Source organism: Marmota monax, unplaced genomic scaffold, assembly GCF_021218885.2.
Source record: "Marmota monax isolate L192 unplaced genomic scaffold, Marmota_monax_Labrador192_F-V1.1 WCK01_AAM20220418_F8-fsc00191, whole genome shotgun sequence".
Classification (NCBI taxonomy): Eukaryota; Metazoa; Chordata; class Mammalia; order Rodentia; family Sciuridae; genus Marmota; species Marmota monax.
In genome coordinates this window covers 2,627,565-2,646,073 of record NW_026693537.1, presented here as the reverse complement: position 1 = coordinate 2,646,073, position 18,509 = coordinate 2,627,565, and positions in this window count along the sequence as shown.

Sequence of the window (18,509 nt, the reverse complement as noted above, 5' to 3'; positions counted from 1 at the left end):
TGTAGCCTATGAATCTTTTGATGAATTACTATGAAAATATATTGAAAACATTATTATGAATAGTATGAATAATTTAATATCATATGTACCCACTCCATAGTGGAAATAATTGTTAATGTAATATATAAAATATGTCATATATATTTGATTAAAAAATAAAATTTTTGTTTGTATACATAGTGATGTTTCCTTATGAATTAGTGAATTAGTGAACATTCCTTAGTGAATGTTCACCTTTTAATCAAGTGAATATATTTCTCCAGGAATGACAGTTAAAAGACAGAATTTCTGAGTTGAAGGATAATCATATTTCAATAGATACAATACTGAAATTTTCCTCATGGCCCATTTTCTTTTATTGATTAGCTTAAAAGTAAACATGTTAACATGATAAATTTAAATGCTACAAATTCAAATATAAGAGTAAGTTTTAATGTGAAAGTTTGTATCCTCTCCATTCCTTGAATTCTCTGTTTTACTTTCTAAGGAAATTCTAATCAATACTATTTTTGGTATTTCTAAAAAAATTTAGAGGAATACACATATACCCATGTAGATATATGTATATTTATCCAATATAGTTTGTGTTATATATTTGTACAATCTACAAGCAATTATTTTACAAGACATTAAAGGGATATAGTTTAGAAGCTAAAGATTTTGAGATTGATTTTGCAGATTGTATGAGACTTCTTATTTTATATTTTTCTTTAGGACAGAATGATTAATGTCAATTTACCTATGTAATATTTTCACTTGGGAATAGTACTGCAAATAGTATTTCAAAATACACATTTTTTTGCAACTGCAAAAATGTATCTTCTGCACCCACCATGATCTTTAATGGTGTGTTAGCTTTGTGTTGCTACAACCAAAATATCTGACATGCACACTTAAAGAAGGAAATGTTTATTTTGGCTCACAGTAACAGAGGTTTCAGTCCATGCTTGGCCAGATCCACTGCTCTGGGCTTGAGGCAAGGCAGAACACCATGGTGGAAGGACATGACTGAGGAAATCTACTCAGTTCTGGCAGCAGGGAAGCAGAGTGAGGGTTGGGGAAGAAAGAAGATAAACTTTTTCAGTGTTTGCTCCCAGTGACCACTTCCTCTAACTTGGTCCCATCTCCTAGTAGTTCATTCACCTGCAATGGATTAATCCACTGATGAGGTCCATGTCCTCATGATTTAATTAACTGGCAAAAGTCCCACCTCTTAACACATAAGATTTTGGGGATGTTCCAGATTCAAACCATAACTAATGTGCTTACTTTCTTACCTGTATGCTTCATTCTACTTGCCCAATACCAGTATAAATGAAATCAGAATGCCTGGACAAAACATATATTGTATATACTCACCAAATACTTGTCCCTTTCACATTATACCCATGTAATATTTTTGATGATCAAAAGTAACCGATGCCTTTCTTCCTCTGCAATGGCTCATTGTGAAAGTGAATTATCTCTCTTGAATTCTCTTTATCATTTTTTTTGGGGGGGGAGTGGATATTGAGGATTGAACTCAGGGACACTCAACCACCGAGCCACATTCCCAGCCCTATTTTGTATCTTATTTAGAGATGGGGTCTCACTGAGTTGCTTAGCGCCCCACTTTTGCTGAGGCTGGCTTTGAACTCACCATCCTCCTTTCAACCTCATGAGCTGCTGGGATTACAGGCATGTGCCATCATACCCAGCTCTCTTTTTATCATCTTGGTAAAACTACTGGTGACCTCTTCAATTGCTTCAAGGGGTGGATAATTTGACAGATTTTTATTTTTTAAAAGAAATAACTTTTCCTTCTCCAACAGGACTTTTAAACTGGGATTAAAATCCAGGGAGTCCATAGAGACACTTCAATGGATCTCTTTACCTGATGATATTGTATTTATGTAAATGTTCACATGTTTAGGAGGAGAGAATTCTAATCCTCATCAAATTCTCAAAGTTGCATGATCTGAAAAGTTTAGTAGCACTTTTCAAATAGAGAACACTTAAGCAGATGTTGGGTGACAAGATATAAAACACAAGAATATACAGGGAAAGGCATGACTGGGGCATGAAGTGTGTTCAAACCAAGCAGCAAGCTTGAGTCTTTATGCCAACCACATTAGTAAGAAAATAAATAAACCAACAAGGAGATATTTCAAGGGCAAAACACAAGATGGGGTCTTCTGATGAGATTTTCAGTGAAGACACTTGTGGCTCCAATTTTTGGCCATAGATGGATAGAAGGCTGAAGTAGAGGTGTGAGTTTTCTTGCCAATTATTATTCTTCCTACTTGGAATTATGAATTATCTTGGTGCTCATTATGTAAGTGTTCAAACAACTTCTTTAGTAGCTCAGGCTTCACTGGATTATAGAAATAGGGCACATTGAGAAAACAGAATACATAGCAGTTTTGTTGTGAAAAACTATAAATCAGGGATAACTCTTGTATTGAAAGGTACAGAGAAAGCCTTCATATTAGAAACTGTTTTTTAAAAACATTTATGTACCTTGGCCCATTCATTGATTGGGTTATTTGTTTGTTTTTTTTTGTTTTTTTTTTTTTGGTGTTAAGGTTTTTGGGTTCTTTATATATCCTAGAGATTAGTGCTCTATCTGATGTACTTGTGGTAAAGATTTGCTCCCATTCTGTAGGCCCTCTGTTCACCTCACTGATTGTTTCTTTTGCTGAGAAGAAGCTTTGGATTTGAATCTATCCTATTTATTGATTCTTGGTTTTAATTCTTGCACTACAGGAATCTTATTAAGGAAGTTGGGGCCTAATCCAACATGATGGAGATTTGGCACTTCTCAGAAGAGGATAAACAGTCAATCAACAAACATATGAAAAAATGTTCAACATCTCTAGCAATTAGAGAAATGCAAATCAAAACTACTCTAAGATTTCATCTCTCTCCAGTCAGAATGGAAATTATAAAGAATACAAACAATAATCAGTGTTGGTGAGGAGGTGGGAAAAAGGCACAGTCATACATTGCTGGTGGGACTGGAAATTGGTGCAGTCAATCTGGAAAACAGAATGGAGATTCTTTGGAAAACTTGTAATGCAACCACCATTTGACCCAGCTATCCATACCGAAAGGACTTAAAAACAGCATACTACAGTGATACAGCCACATCAACCTTTATAGCAGCACAATTCACAATAGCTACATTGTGGAACCAACCCAGATGCCCTTCAGTAGATGAATGGATAGGAAAACTTTGGTATATATATATACACAATGGAACATTACTCAGCATTAAAAGAGAATAAAATCATGGCATTTGCAGATAAATGGATGGAGCTAGAGAATACAATGCTAAGTGAAGTTAGCCAATCCCCCAAAAAACCAAAGGCTGAATGTTTTCTTTGATATGAGGATGCTGATTCATAATGGTAATTGGGGTGGGGAGCATGGGAGGAATGGAGGAACTTTAGATAGGGCAAAGGGGAGGGAAGGGAAGGTAGGGGTCAAGGAGGTAGGAATGATGGTGGAATGAGTTAGACATCATTACCCAAATTACCTGTAGGAAGATACGAATGGTGTGAAAATACTTTGTGTACAATCAGTGACTTGAAAAGTGTGCTCTATATGTGTGATATGAAATGAATTGCATTGTGTCATCATGCATAACAAATTAGAATAAATAAGTAATTTAATAAAAAACATTCATGTACCACTTTGGTAAGGAGCTGGTAGATATAAAAAAGAAAGATGGTAATGGAGACTCTAAAGAAATCTGAAAATACAATGGTAAGGTCATTAAGAAGATTAAAAGATAGGATGAGAGAAGAAAATGTTATGTCTATCAAAATAAAAGAAAGCAAACATTTTACTACCATCTTCTAGCTAAAGGACCTAGAAACTAGAAGACTTAGATGGTAGAACACAGATTAATATGAGTTCCCTTAGTAGAATGGAGAAATTACAGGGATGGCCAGCACATTTTATACAATAACTGCACAGATGTAAGTCTTTGGACTAAACTGTAATAACTGTTTTAAGCCATATGCTATAATGAAAATATTTTATGACCAGTTTGCAAAGATTATGTAAAAGCAATAATAAGAGTGGCCGGCAAGGGCTACAAAGAAAGAATTTACTTTCATAAAGACTTGCTGTGGCAAAATAAGTTCTGAAGACTATATACTCTCAGACAATCAAAGAACTGGAAAGAAGGAAAAAGAAATAAAAATATAAAAGGAGGAAATACATACAAAATTTAATCTAATGCTATTAATTCAATTCAACAAGTATGTGCTAGGCATGGAGGAAGATTCAAGGAAAATAGGAAATAACTGTGTCTTCAAGGATCTTCTAATATAGCTGAGAGGATCTTTTAACAGAGTTGGGAGGAGCAAATATTGCAGTAGTATAGGTTGTAATATGTCATACAGAGAGGCATATGCAGAGCACTTTGCTAAGGGTTACAGAAGATACAGAGATGAATCATCTTCATACAGACCTTAAGTTATACCAATGAGGGGATTTAAGGTATGCACACAACTAACCATAACATAAGTAAGAATATGTGTATTGCCACAAGAGGCAATGATAACTGTTCAAGGAAGGCAAACTCTGATCTGACCAAGGAGAATAGAAAGAAATCATCAGAAAGGAGGGATATTTACACTGGCTTTGAAAGATACATAGAATTTTGAAAGGTACTAAATGCTTATGAACTTAGAAATTGGTTTGGTCAGAAAATACTTGTATATATATGTTTTGAATGCAAAAGAATCAGTGGCATCACATTCTCCGCTCTTTTTACAGAAAACTGTAGACAATTACCCTTTTAGAGGCATGGAGATTAATGAAATAATTTTGGAATCCCTTGAAATTTTATATATGATCCAGTGATTCTCTAAGCATGCAATAAAGAAAATAAATTCCTCTTTATTTAAAATAAAATTTATTCTTATACATAAAAGGAATTGGAAAAACTTATAAATTCTTCCCTTAGTGGTAATAATAATAATTGCAACCATGTTTTACTTAATTTCCCCAAGAACCTTATAATTTATAGATTATAATCCTTATATTTGTGTGTGTGTGTGTGTATGTGTGTGTGGTACTGGGGATCAAGCATAAGGCCTTATACAGGGTCAGTAAGCTCTCTGCCTCAAAGATCACCCTTCGCCCAGGAATTCTTATTTTTCAAATTAGAAAATGCTCAAAGCAATTAAGTAAATTGTTTTAAGTTCACACAGTTATTGAGTGGGAGAATTAGGACTCCAAATTATGTCTTATTGACTCCAAAGGTTTTTGTGTTTGTTTTTACCACTTCTTAAAAAAAAAATCTTATTGTCTTTTTAGTTCAAGCATAGGGTATAATTTAAATGGCTTTACCAGAGTTCCCATTTGCCAGCAACAAAATTCACTCTAGCTAATGTAAGTACAGAAGTAATTACAAGATGGTTATGTATAACTCTATGTCAAAAAATTAACAAGTTTACACAATATGGAAAAGTTACTATAAAAATCATACCAAGTGAAATAAGCCAATCCCCAAAAACCAAAGGTTGGATTTTCTCTCTGATATGTGGATGCTAACACACAAGTGTGTGGGAGAATAGAAATTCAGTGGATGAGAAAAAAGAATGAAAGGAAGAGAGGGGGTGGAATAGGAAAGACAGTAGAATGAATTGGACATAACTTTCCTATGTTCATATATGAATACACGACTAGTGTAATTCTGCATTATGCACAACCGCAAGAATGAGAAGTTGTATTCCATGCATATATGATATGTCAAAATACACTCTACTACCCTGTAGGTCTAAAAAGAACAAATAAAAAAAAATCAACTAAGATATTGTGAAAATACAAAAAAAAAACTGTTTAGTAAAACAAGAACATCTTAATGGAGATATATACATAAAATCTAGATCATATAAATATATATACATTATATATAATTTCATATCTAATTAAGCTTGCAATTTGAACATTAAAAAAACAAACAAACAAACACATGATTGACCAACTCATTGACTCTCCAAGAGGATCAGAAAGTCCAACTTGAAGGCTGTGGATGAAAATAAGTTACCCAGTCTGGCTGCTGCACTTGATTTAGCAGACCCTGTGACCACCTCCTCTAGACACAGTTTTGCATAGGATACTGTTGACACTGACTGGAGTGTCAGCTAGGAGCACAGCAATTATTTTCCTCAATGCTGGATATCTCTATGCCTCTTTGGCCAGAATGAGTTCTGCTAGCATCTCCTTATTCATTTCATTTCTTCCAAATTGGAGTGGTGAGTGGGTGTGTCCAATGGGCTCATCATAAGCCATATATCATGATAAATTGCAAGGGAATCTGGGAGTGTGTCTCACACGAGGTGAGACTGAGAAGTTGAGAAATTTTCAATATTCAGAGGATCTTCAAAAGGTCTTAGATGGGTAAAAATCAGTGACTGGTGAAGTTTCATTTTACATAGGAGCCTAACAATTATCTAAATTGTTCTTTATCTGTCTAGAATTCCTATCTGTCTTCTACTTCCTTGTTTTCAGAAGGTGACCCTACTAGCTTCCCAGTTCTAACACTCTGCTGTCAATGACCCAGGCAGTAAAAATATATCACCGAATTAATTTAGTGGAAACACTAAAACATTCATGGTCTTAAAATTTTAACAGAAGCCTGTGTTTTCTCCATTAAAAAAAATTAATCGGGTAGGATGTCTTTAATCAAAAGACAAGTCAACTGGGTCACACAAAAGACTAAATAATGACATTGTAACCGTACAAATCTGACTTTTGGCTGTATTTTATAGGCCTGAAAAAAAAATCAAAAGCAGTAAAAACTTATATTATTTCTGTCAGTAGTCCTTTTCATAAAATGTTGTGAAAACAATCTCTGTAAGAAGGAAGCAACATACTGAGCAACAAGCCTCAGTCACAGGAAGTTCATTTTTTCCTTGGCTTACAGCCCAATGCCATCAGAACTAATTAAAAACAGAGCCACGCTGGTATGGGGCTCAGTGTTTGGGTTTTACAATAACAGAGTCACAAAGCAGGGGGATGTCTAATGAGAATAGTTTCTGAGTTTGTTTTGTAGCATTGGGCAACTATGTCAATTACTGGAACTGCAGCTCAGGGCCAGCACCCATGCTGGGATGGGAGAGAGTCTTATTGCCTTACAGATTGCGCTTCCACTTTGATACATGTGATATGCATGTCACTTGTATACTGGTGCTGCTCCTTGGCTGCAGACTGTATCAGAGGAGGCTGATGCCACCTTGCTCCTCTCGTCTGAGGCCAGATCAAATGTTACCAGCCCCAGATTTCATCTGCATTATTAGCTATGCTCCAGTTAAAAAAATGAAGCATATCTTCTGGTTGAGAAATTATTGGAAATGAAAGCTCTGATTTGCACAACCATATGTATAAACTGCTGGCGAATTAAAGAGGAATGGGAGGGGACAGAGAAAAATGTCCATATCAAGGTAAAGATAAAAAGAACAAAGCAGTATGATTAGAATGTTCCCTTTGCTTTTAGTTTATTCATAATAGTAATTAAAGTAATATATATATATATATATATATATATATATATATATATATATATATATATATCTTATCTCCCTTTTCTCTACCTTCCTTCAAGAATTAAAATTTTACTCCTCCTTACCCAAAAAGAACATCTATTTTCTCTTTATATACATAGTGATCATGGTGTATGGTATTTGGATTATTTAAGAAATTGGCTTGGAAGAAAGAGGAGTAGAAAAGTGATAGTAATGGTTGGTAAAAGATGAACAATTATTAGTAGAGATCTCTTAGCTGCATGCATTCATATGCACTCATTCATTCATGCACTCTTCATATTTACAAAATTAAATTTTGTGCTCAAGATGGCTTTTCTTCTTTTTTGTGCCAACCGTGATGGGAGAACATCCCAGTGTCAAGTTCAAGCAAGTACTGTTAAATATATTATAATAGAATTGCAGTATGAGGCTTGACAGTTTTTTTTTTTTATTAGTGAATTAAAGACAGTTGTGTTTATTTACCTCTCAGTTTCATTTATTTATTTTTTAATATTATAAGAATATACACAGGACTGGGATTGTAGCTCAGTGGCAGACCAATTGCCTCACACGTATGAGGCACTGGGTTTGATCCTCAGCACCACATAAAAATAAATAAATAAAATGAAGGTACAGTATCCATCTACAACTAAAAAAAAAACAATATATGCAGACACAGAAGATGGGTATATTATATTGACTTTAAGATGTGAAAATAATATTGCATTTATGGATCAAATGTCTCATCTTGGAGCGTAAATTCTTTTATATCTACACTTTCAGTCTTCTAATGTTTTGTTGAAACTCTTTGTATTTATAGTCAAAGACATTTGTGTATGTTGGTATAATATGTAACATAATATTATCTAGTAAAGTAATATATGCAGGGAAAAATCAATAAATACATAGTTCTAGTAGAAAAATTAGGGAGACATTAGCAAGTGTGGGGAGAAATCAATTAATTACATAATCAACTACTGGGTCATCTCAATTATTATTGGCTAGGAAACCTATACCTAATCGTTTTGATGCTTTTTTAATGTTGTGAGAGGACAAGCACATGCAGATGAGCATGCTATGGAGCACGATTCTAAGAAGTTTAACTACCTATTCTAGTCCAACTATATTGGCATAAGTTTATTGGAAGCATTTTAATAACATAAATGTTAATTCTTAATTTCAGTGGTGATTGGACATAAAGAATAAGGTATTTAAAACTATATGCAATTATTATAGCTTCATAAATTATAATGTAATTTTACACATTTTCTTTTCTCACTTTTTCACTCTCTGAACATTTCAATCAGTAATGATAATATTGGAAATTTCCCCTGATATTGTATATAATGCACATCACAGAAACATATCTACCTGTACAGTTAGACATGTCTCCCATTCCAGCACTTCCTACCAACTCTCAAAGAATGGCTTATACAGTAGCCCAGAAATTCTTTGACTAGTAGATTGAGAGAGATTTTATGTATCTAATACCTTTCAGTATCCTGCTTTCCAGAGAGACAAAATCACAACTCTGGACATGAGGCCATGGGCATCTGTTTGGGGAATGACAGTAAAATTAGCACTCTCAGAATGTTATGCCAGAACACTTACAGAAGCCAGGCTGAGAGATGGATGATACATATCTAAAGATGGGTCTTGGGATTCTGATGCCTGTTCCTCTTGGACCAGAGAAAAGGACAGGGAGAACAGGAGGGAGCAAAGAAAAACAAGAACAGAAAGTTTAGTAAGCAGAGAACTCTTAAAGTTGAACTTAGATCCTGAAACTGGACTTGGATACAATGGGCCAGTCTCCTCTAAAACTCTGTTCTTACCAAATAGAAAATTACTACACTGAATCCATTTTCAGAGCAACATTGACAGTGTTTGTACATAACCTTCAGAGATAGAATGTTAAAACTCAATGAACACCAACAACATGAATGAAAGGGATTTAATTTCCCCCACTTTTCACATAAAAAGTAATTAGAGAACAAAATGTATTTATGAGAAGGTGTGGGAGAATGATTTTGCATTTTTTAGTTTAGTTCCTGTTTATATTCAACTTCATGAATAAATGAAATCTGTTTGCATCAGTAGTACCAAATATAATCCTCTTCTTGCAAACATTGATTGTATGATATATGGCTTTTAGAGTTTTAGCCAGCAAAGGGGGAAAGGAAGAGGAAGTATATTTAATCTCATAGTCATTATACACCAGTCCTTTATGGCATATCTCACTTATTCCTCACTAGAACCCCAAAGTAGAGGATGGTGATTATATTTCACAAGTAAGGAAATTAAGACACAAGATCACATTAAAATTACAGCCACATAATTTGTAGACAAAAGTCTTGCTAGCTCCAGAGGCAGTGTTCATTCTATCTGATCCCTTGCCTAGTGTTTCTGTGTCTACTATTTTTCTTGGAGAATTTGAAAGTCATTGCAATATAATAGAAGTTCAAAAGGAAGTTCCTTCCAGTTACCCATTATTTAAACAGGAAACTTATCTCTCTAATCCAGATGAAAATAAAGATAACATCCTTGACTAGTACACACATGATGATGACTACTCCAATATATACTTATGAAATGCTTAATGTATACACAACAGGGTCACAAACATCAGCTCATTTGGTCTTGGTCTTGACAGCAACTTTATGACAAAGGTAATTAGGTAAAATTGACTGAAGTGATAATCTGAAAAAATAAATTAAATGATATGAAGTAATTGATTGAGTATCCAGGGCTGAACTGAAGCTATAACTCAAAATTTCTCATTGATCTGTATGATAGGATTCATGTTACAAAAATTGGTGACACGTGCAAAGACTTCTTCTGAAATTAATGAGGAAGATCATAGGATTGGGTTTTAACTTTTACACCTCTGCACTGTTTAAGAATTTTTGTGGATTAGAGACAATCTATTTAAAGTAGTACTTTATAGTAAGCAAACACTTTAATTTTTTTTACTTGTAGTTGGACATAATACCTTTATTTTATTTATTTGTTTTTATGTGGTGCTGAGGATCGAAACCAGTGCCCCGCACATTCTAGGCGAACTCTTTACTGCTGAGCCACAACCCCATCCCCTAGCAATCACTTCTTGATAAGTACTTTTGTGATGTCTTTCATCCAACTCTTGTAACAGGTTTTCTTTTTTTTTTTTTTTAATTTTTTTTAATGGTTGTTCAAAACATTATAAAGCTCTTGACATATCATATTTCATACATTAGATTCAAGTTGGTTATGAACTCCCAATTTTACCCCAAATACAGATTGCAGAATCACATCGGTTACACATCCACATTTTTACATAATGCCATATTAGTAACTGTTGTATTCTGCTACCTTTCCTATCCTCTACCATCCCCCCTCCCTCCCCTCCCATCTTCTCTCTCTACCCCATCCACTGTAATTCATATCTCTCCTTGTTTATTTTCCCATTCCCCTCACAACCTCTTATATGTAATTTTGTATAACAATGAGGGTCTCCCTCCATTACCATGCAATTTCCCTTTTCTCTCCCTTTCCATCCCACCTCATGTATCTGTTTAATGTTAATCTTTTCTTCCTGCTCTTCCTCCCTGCTCTGTTCTTAGTTGCTCTCATTATATCAAAGAAGACATTTGGTATTTGTTTTTTAGGGATTGGCTAGCTTCACTAAGCATAATCAGGTTTTCTGATGGGAACAACCCGATGTTTTAACATTCTTGGTGTCGTTGACATGTAATTATGTAAATGGCAAGAGGTTGAGCAAAAGATAAATGTAAATTTTCCACTGATGTCACCCAAATTCATTTCTTACCAATTTAGTGTCTCCAAACATGTATTATTTTCTGTTTACACACCATACTGTGGTAAAAGTGAATGGGGCTGGTGTATTGTTCTCTGCGTGTTGGCATTTCATAGATGTGAGGTGGGCTTCTGGAGGAAGCAGGATGTATTTACTTGTGATACCTCTCAAATGGTCAGCAGTATTGCAGTATTGCAAACTGAAAAGGTCTTTTGCTTTAAATGTTATCATGTTCCTCTGGAGCTTATGAATTAATTCATTTAGGAAACATTTATGAATGAAGCTCTCATTGGATGCACATCATTATGGAATGTCCTAAGAAGAGAAATTAAAGTGATGTACTCAAGGAGCTTCAATGTATTAGGGGAATTAAGGCTCAAAGAAGTAAATGCAGCTACAAAGTGATTGCAGCATAGTTTTATGGAGTCCATGAGGACATGATGTTTTAGCAACTTTATTGTTCCTTAAACCAGTCATTCACATCGGTGCTGAGATTCTTGGAGAAAGTAAATATTAATAGACATGTTTGAATTTTTCAAAAGAAAGTAAAGGTCATTTTTCTTCTTATATAGAATCCTTTGGAATCTTTGTTGGAATTTGACCATGAGTTCTGCCCATGAACAATAACTGCCAGTTATACTAAACATGGAGGAGGTGAATAATGGACAAACAGACAAGATAGTGCAAGATGCTGTTGCTTCATTGAAATGCTCATTACTGCAATTGTAGTGTCTTCCAAAACAGAAGTAGAGACTATCAGTACATCAAGGTAATTCCTTTATTTAATGTGAGTTTGGATTTTGTTGACCCATCTCTTATAGCATGTTCTTCTCAAATTAATATATTTGAATATATTATTGAATATAGACCATCAGAGCTTAATAGTTTTAGTTGACTGTAAACAATTAGAGCTGATTTTTGTGTGCTCTAAATACAGATTTTGAAGAATAAATCTACAAATAAGATGATCTGACCTGGCTCCAGCCATTGCATGAGTTTGTGTCAGTAATGCCAAACCTTATGTTAAAATAAAATTCTTCTTCAGTGTATTTAAGATAAAGACTGCTTTAAAAATATTGAAGGCTAGTATTGTAGCACAGTGGTAGAAGGCTTGCCTCGTATGTATGAAGCTATGAGTTAAATCTTTAGAACTGCCCCCCCCCAAAAGAAGTCGAATATTTTTAAGACCAAAAAGCTAAAAACATTATAAGTAAAGAGTCAGGCTAGTGGTAGCTGACTTACTATGTAATTAGAAACTTATGAATTAATAAAAATGATCAGAATAAAGGAAAAAAATGTAAGTTGATTGGATTTTTTGGGTTTAAGTGTAATTCCATAGTTTCTTTGGGTATTTAGGCTAAATAAGGAGGTTGCCATGGCAGAAATGGAAAATGGTGTGGATGCTTTAGAAAACAGTCTGGCAATTCTGCAAATGGCTAAACTAGAGTTACCATAAGACCTGGCAACTTTACTTATAGGTATAAATTCAAGTATTTTATTTCTAAACTGTATGTCCACACAAAAACTCGAACATTAATACTCACACCATACTATTCACACAACCAAAAAATAGAAGCAACACAAATTTCCATTGCCCGAGGTATGGATTAAAAAATGTGGTATATCCATATAGTGGAATATTAATTGGCAATACAAAGAAAAGTGAACTCTGATACATGCTTCAATATAGATGAACCTTGAAAATATTATACTAAATGAGAGCAGCTGGTCACCCATACCACATATTATATGATTCCATTTTCATGAAATGTCCCGAATAGGAAAATTTAATAGAGTCCAAAAGTAAACTAGTATTTTCTTAGGGTTAGTGGAAGGGGTTTATTTAAGGGAATTGAAGGATAGTGGCTAAGGAATGTAAAGTTTCTTTTGGGGTATTGAAAATGTTCTGAAATTGTGGCAATGTATGCAAAACTGTGAATAAATTAAATGTCACTGAATTGTACATTTTAAATGGGTCAAATATATGGTATGTAAATTATATTTAAATAATTTTTTTAAAAAGAATGTTGACTGTATTCACAGTCCCAGTATATAAAATGAAACCATTTTATATTATCAGTTTTAAAACCCTCAGTTGCATTATACCAACTGAACTTTGGTCTCTTTTAATAAAAATTTAGTGTGACTTATATTCATTTTATAAGTGGGTATATGAGAGCTAGGGGAGCTATCTGATTATCACATATAACATACCCGCAATGCTTTGGGTCACCATGTAAAAGAGCTCCCTTTTTACCATGAAAAATATGACTGAAGTCAATCATAAGAGAACCATATTCATTTCAGAAAGATTTGTAAAAGCAAAAGTAATTGGCAATAATATATATAGGACTTGTAAATATTATATATACTTCATGAATTAGGTCTGAAACTTCTGGGCTCTTGTCATGTGGTACTTCATTTGTACTCTGTTCTTACAGCATAAGGCCTCTCAAATTCATGAAGAAATTTTTTTAAAAATTGTTTTTGTGGTTAAGATTGCATAGAGAACATGAGATGTGGTTGCCCATGTACTCTGTGTCTCATTAGACATAAAACCATAGAAAGGACCTTAGTCTTCTACTCACATCATATTAAAGTGTTGCTTGGCAAATTTAAACAGATATTTTTCTCTTTCCTTCCCTTTTTATTAACTGTGTAGCAAGATGTCAGTGATGGAAAAAAGTTTTTTTTTTATTCTCATATTTAAAAATAATATAGCCCTAATTTCAATATCTATACATACAAAATTCTTAGAGTACAAAGAGTACAAAATTGGAGATATGATGTTTACTTATATACATTCAACAACTTGAATGCCATTAGTAAGGCTATCCTTTCTTTTTAAAATTTTTATTATTTATTTGGTGCCAGGGATTGAGTCCAGAGGAGCTGAACCACTGAGCTACATCCCCAGCCCATTTTAGTTTTTATTTTGAGACAGAGTTTCACTAAGTTGCATAGAGCCTTGCTAAGTTGCTGAGGCTGGCTTTGAACTTGTGATCCTTCTGCCTCAGCCTCCTAAGCCACTGGGATTGCAGGTGTGGGCCACTGTGCGTGGCTGAGGCTATACTTTCTCTCAAGGAATATATGTGTGTTCATCATGTAATATCCTGGTGAATGTTTTACAGCCAGCTCTTCTGAAAAAAAAAAAAAAAAGAAGACCTAATTTTTAGCTTTTACTGACTTTTTTGATGTAAATTGTTCTTCCATGGCTGATTTCAGGATACCTGCAAGATATCTTCAGTAAGAAGTGCAAAAACGCACAAAATATCCCCTCAGAACTGGATGAGTTGAATCTTGCACAAGTGGGTGCTTCCCAACACACAAATACCCAGGTAGGAGTACATGCACTATCATTTGTAATTTATACAACTCTATGGGGGAAATTAGATATACAACGATAAGAGGTTTTTTTTTTTTTAATTTTTTAATCTAGAAGTGCTCTATTACTGAGCTACATCCAAAGCGCCTTTTTAATATTTATTTTGAGCCAGAGTCTCACTCAGTTACTTAGTTGCCAGGCTGACTTAGAACTTGTGATCCTCACATCTTAGTCTCTCAAGTAGCTGAGATTAGAGGTTTGTGTCACAATGCCTGTTTTTCTTGATACTCATGAACCAATTTAAAATTTTAACCAAACTGAAGGCTATCTTCTAAAATTTCTTATGGCAAAGAGTATGCCATAATTTTTTTATTGATCATTAAAAATCTGTTTCCTGAGTACTACAGTAGGTTTAAGATTTTTATTTCAACTCAGTCATTAAATAGGTGTGTGTGTGTGTGTGTGTGTGCGCGCGTGTGTGTAGGGGTCACCTTAAAGCCCTCATTTTTATTATGCTCGATTATCTTAATTATCTTTTTAGAACCTGGCTTAGTTTATTAATTGTCAATTAGCCAGTTGGGTTTGATAAATCCTAAGGTCCATTCCACAAACAAGCCTATCAATTAGTATATGCCATGTTACTAGTCTCAGTGGAACATGGAGTGATTGTATCTGTCTTTCAGGTTTGTTCTCTCCAACTATTTTGCAATATGATCCTATTTTTGTTCTTGACATCCAGGTTTCCTTATGCTTCTTTTGGTTTGCTGTTTCTAATCTCTTATTGTGCAAGGGAGAAGCAAACTTATAAGGATGGTGTGCAAGGCAAAAGCAAAGAAAATGATGTCTGTGGGGTCGGCTCTCCTAGGAACACAATATGGAAAGTCAGATCATGTTATGGAATGTTGCAAGGTCTTTGTAATGTTTCAAGAGGGCAAGTTGCTATATAATAGCATCTGGATGAACATATATATGTACTGTGCATTGTATTATTTAGTGTTCATTCTGTGTTTTTGTTACACTGCAATTTTTTGGTGGATTTTAATAGTGGGAATTTTTTAAAAATGGTTTACTTAGAGAACATATTTTAAGACATTTAATTTTTACATATGCAAAAGTTGAGGAATATGTTTTCTCAAAGATACCTTATTTAAAGCAGAGGCAAGATCAGAACTCAGAGTTCCTGACCCTTAGAACCACTCAAAGACTTGTTATCCATCATCCATCTAAGACTTTTAGTAAATTGGCCATGGTCCCTATACTGGCCAATATACTGGTAAACTACTGGTCCCTATACTGATAAACTACAAAAAGATCAATATTGTTCTTTACAAAGTAGTTTGATTTTGATCATCTGCCCTGGTGGGAAATTCCCTAGTGGTCTTCCTTGTGGCTCCCCCTTCTGGGTGTTGAGTAATCAAATGTGGGTCACAAGGCCTTGGCTGGACTCTATTTCTCTGGGCATTGGTGTTGTCTAAGCTTGGTGCTTATCTGAGCAAAGAATTTGGAAGGGCAGTTCTCAGTGGGCTGTTATACATTTGTGTGTGTGTGTGTGTGTGGTGCTGAGGATTGAACCCAGGGCCTTGTGCATGAGAGGCAAGAACTCTATCAACTGAGCTATTTCCCCAGCCCCAGGTTTACTCTTTAGAACAAAATTTTGAACTTTTTGGCTTCTTTTGGTTTAGCAATAAATTTCTACATCAATTTCAGTTTTTTTCTAGGCCAACATTCTCAGGATAAACCACATTCTATACCTCTACTTTTTTCATTTACACTCTTCCTACTCTCCACCTTTGTAGAAGCACCAAATGATTCCTTTAGAACTTTATATTAATAAAGTCTGTAATCCCAGAGACTTAGGAGGCTGAGGCAGGAGAATTATGAGTTCAAAGCCAGCTTCAGCAACTTAGTGAGGCCCTAAGTAACTCAATGAGACCCTGTCTCTAAATAAAATTAAAAAAAAGGGCTGGGGCTCAGTGGTTGAGTGACCCTGAGTTCAATTCCAGGTACCAAATAAATAAATAAAGCCAATCAACCTTTTATGACCCAATTGTTTGTATTCAATTTCTCTTTATGTTGAATAAGTTTACTGAAATAAATTTACAATCAGAGAAAATTTGAAAAAGTAGTATGAGGTTCCTGTTTACCCTTTCTGCACCTTCCACTAATATTAATGTTATGATGTAACCACATGAGTTAGCCAGGAAGTCAACACTGAAAGAATACAATACTATTCAGGATTCTGTTCAGTATTTAATATTAAGTTGTTATGTGTCCTTTGTCTCTTCTAATCTGTCACAATTTCTCAGTCTGTCCTTGTCTTTCAGGACTCTGAGATGGTTAGTTACTGGGTAGTATGCCCTTCAGCTTGAATTTGATGTTTTAGTCATGCTTAGATTGAGATTATTTATTTTTGGACAAGAATACCATAGAAATGATGTACTATCCTTCTTAGTTCATGACAGGCGTAGAGGAAATACTGATATGTCTTGTTGCTTATGATGCTGACACTGATCCCTTGGTTAAGGTAATGTCGACCAGGTTAATCCATTATAAAGTCACTTTTTTCTTTTGTAATCGATAAATATCTTTGAGGGAGATATTTTGAAGACATGCAAATATCTTGACCTCATTCTGCTTTCTCCTACTAATTTCTCTAAAGAGAATTATAGTTTACCCTGATCTTCAGCCAAATGACTTAGCAAAAACGAATAAACCAATAAATAACAAGCTAGCATTTAGGGTCCTCAAAACATGGGTGTCCAAGAGTTAAGAGCAGACATATATATTAGCATTGAGTCCTTCTGAATATGCATTAAATATCAAGGCCATGGGAGGAGAGGAACAGGCATTGTAGGTTTCTGAAATAGCTGACTGATTCAGTCACATTCAGGGCACATTTTTGGGCCTGTCTCTTATAGTCCCCACTCCTGCTCTTAGGGACTCTGACTTACCCCACCTCCAGGCCATTATACACTGAAGTTTGTGAGATCTCAGCTCAGTGTCCCGAGGGTGTTTATTTCCTAGTTTCTCAGAGGGAAGGCACAATGTGCCTACGGTGGCCTCCCACTCCAATCAAAGATTCAGCTACCTTCCCAGATGCCCATGTAAATCATCTTTAGTAGAACAATGAGAATCTGGGGAAAACCCCTCCTAGGGAAATGAGTGTCATTTCATTAAAATAAAAAAAAAAAAAAAAAAAAAAAAAACAATCCTTCAAATCTGGTTCATCTCACAGTCTAAATGCAAGTTCTTAATTAAAAGCCAACAGAGATTTCTAAAGTTGGAGAAAAACTGGAGCAACAACTTTTAAAATTATCCTGTGGGCTTTTTTTTTTTTTCCTTCTTAGTCTCTTAAAGGGAAAAAGGCTAATAACCATTCAGTGGCAAATTGCTATTCCTTCAGAACAAGGAAGTGAATGAGAATGAAAAGTGGCATCCCAGGGGAACAGGGAGTCATCAGTAATTAGACTGGGCACCATGTTGAGAGGCAGCACAAAATTACTGGAATGGATCACTGAAGAATTGTCCTACTAGACCTTGCCGGATACTTTATTCTGATTTCCAGGTTTTGGAAGAATAGCAACACATTATGCTTTCCACTTTGGTGTTTTCCATAGTACCTACAATAGTGCTGAGTATGAAGACCTCAACAAAACCTTGTTCCCTGAGTTGAGTGTTCAAGTCTCCAGTGTTTTGGTTGGCTGCAGTTTTTGTCTGAGCATGTCTGTTCTGAATGATGGTGATGATAATGGGCTCCAAATGTCTAGGGCTTTCTCCCCCTTGGCACTATTGATATCTGGGGTAGATAATTCTTTGTCATGGTTTTGCTGTCCTGTATGTTGTGGGTGTTGAACAGAATCCTTGGCCTCTC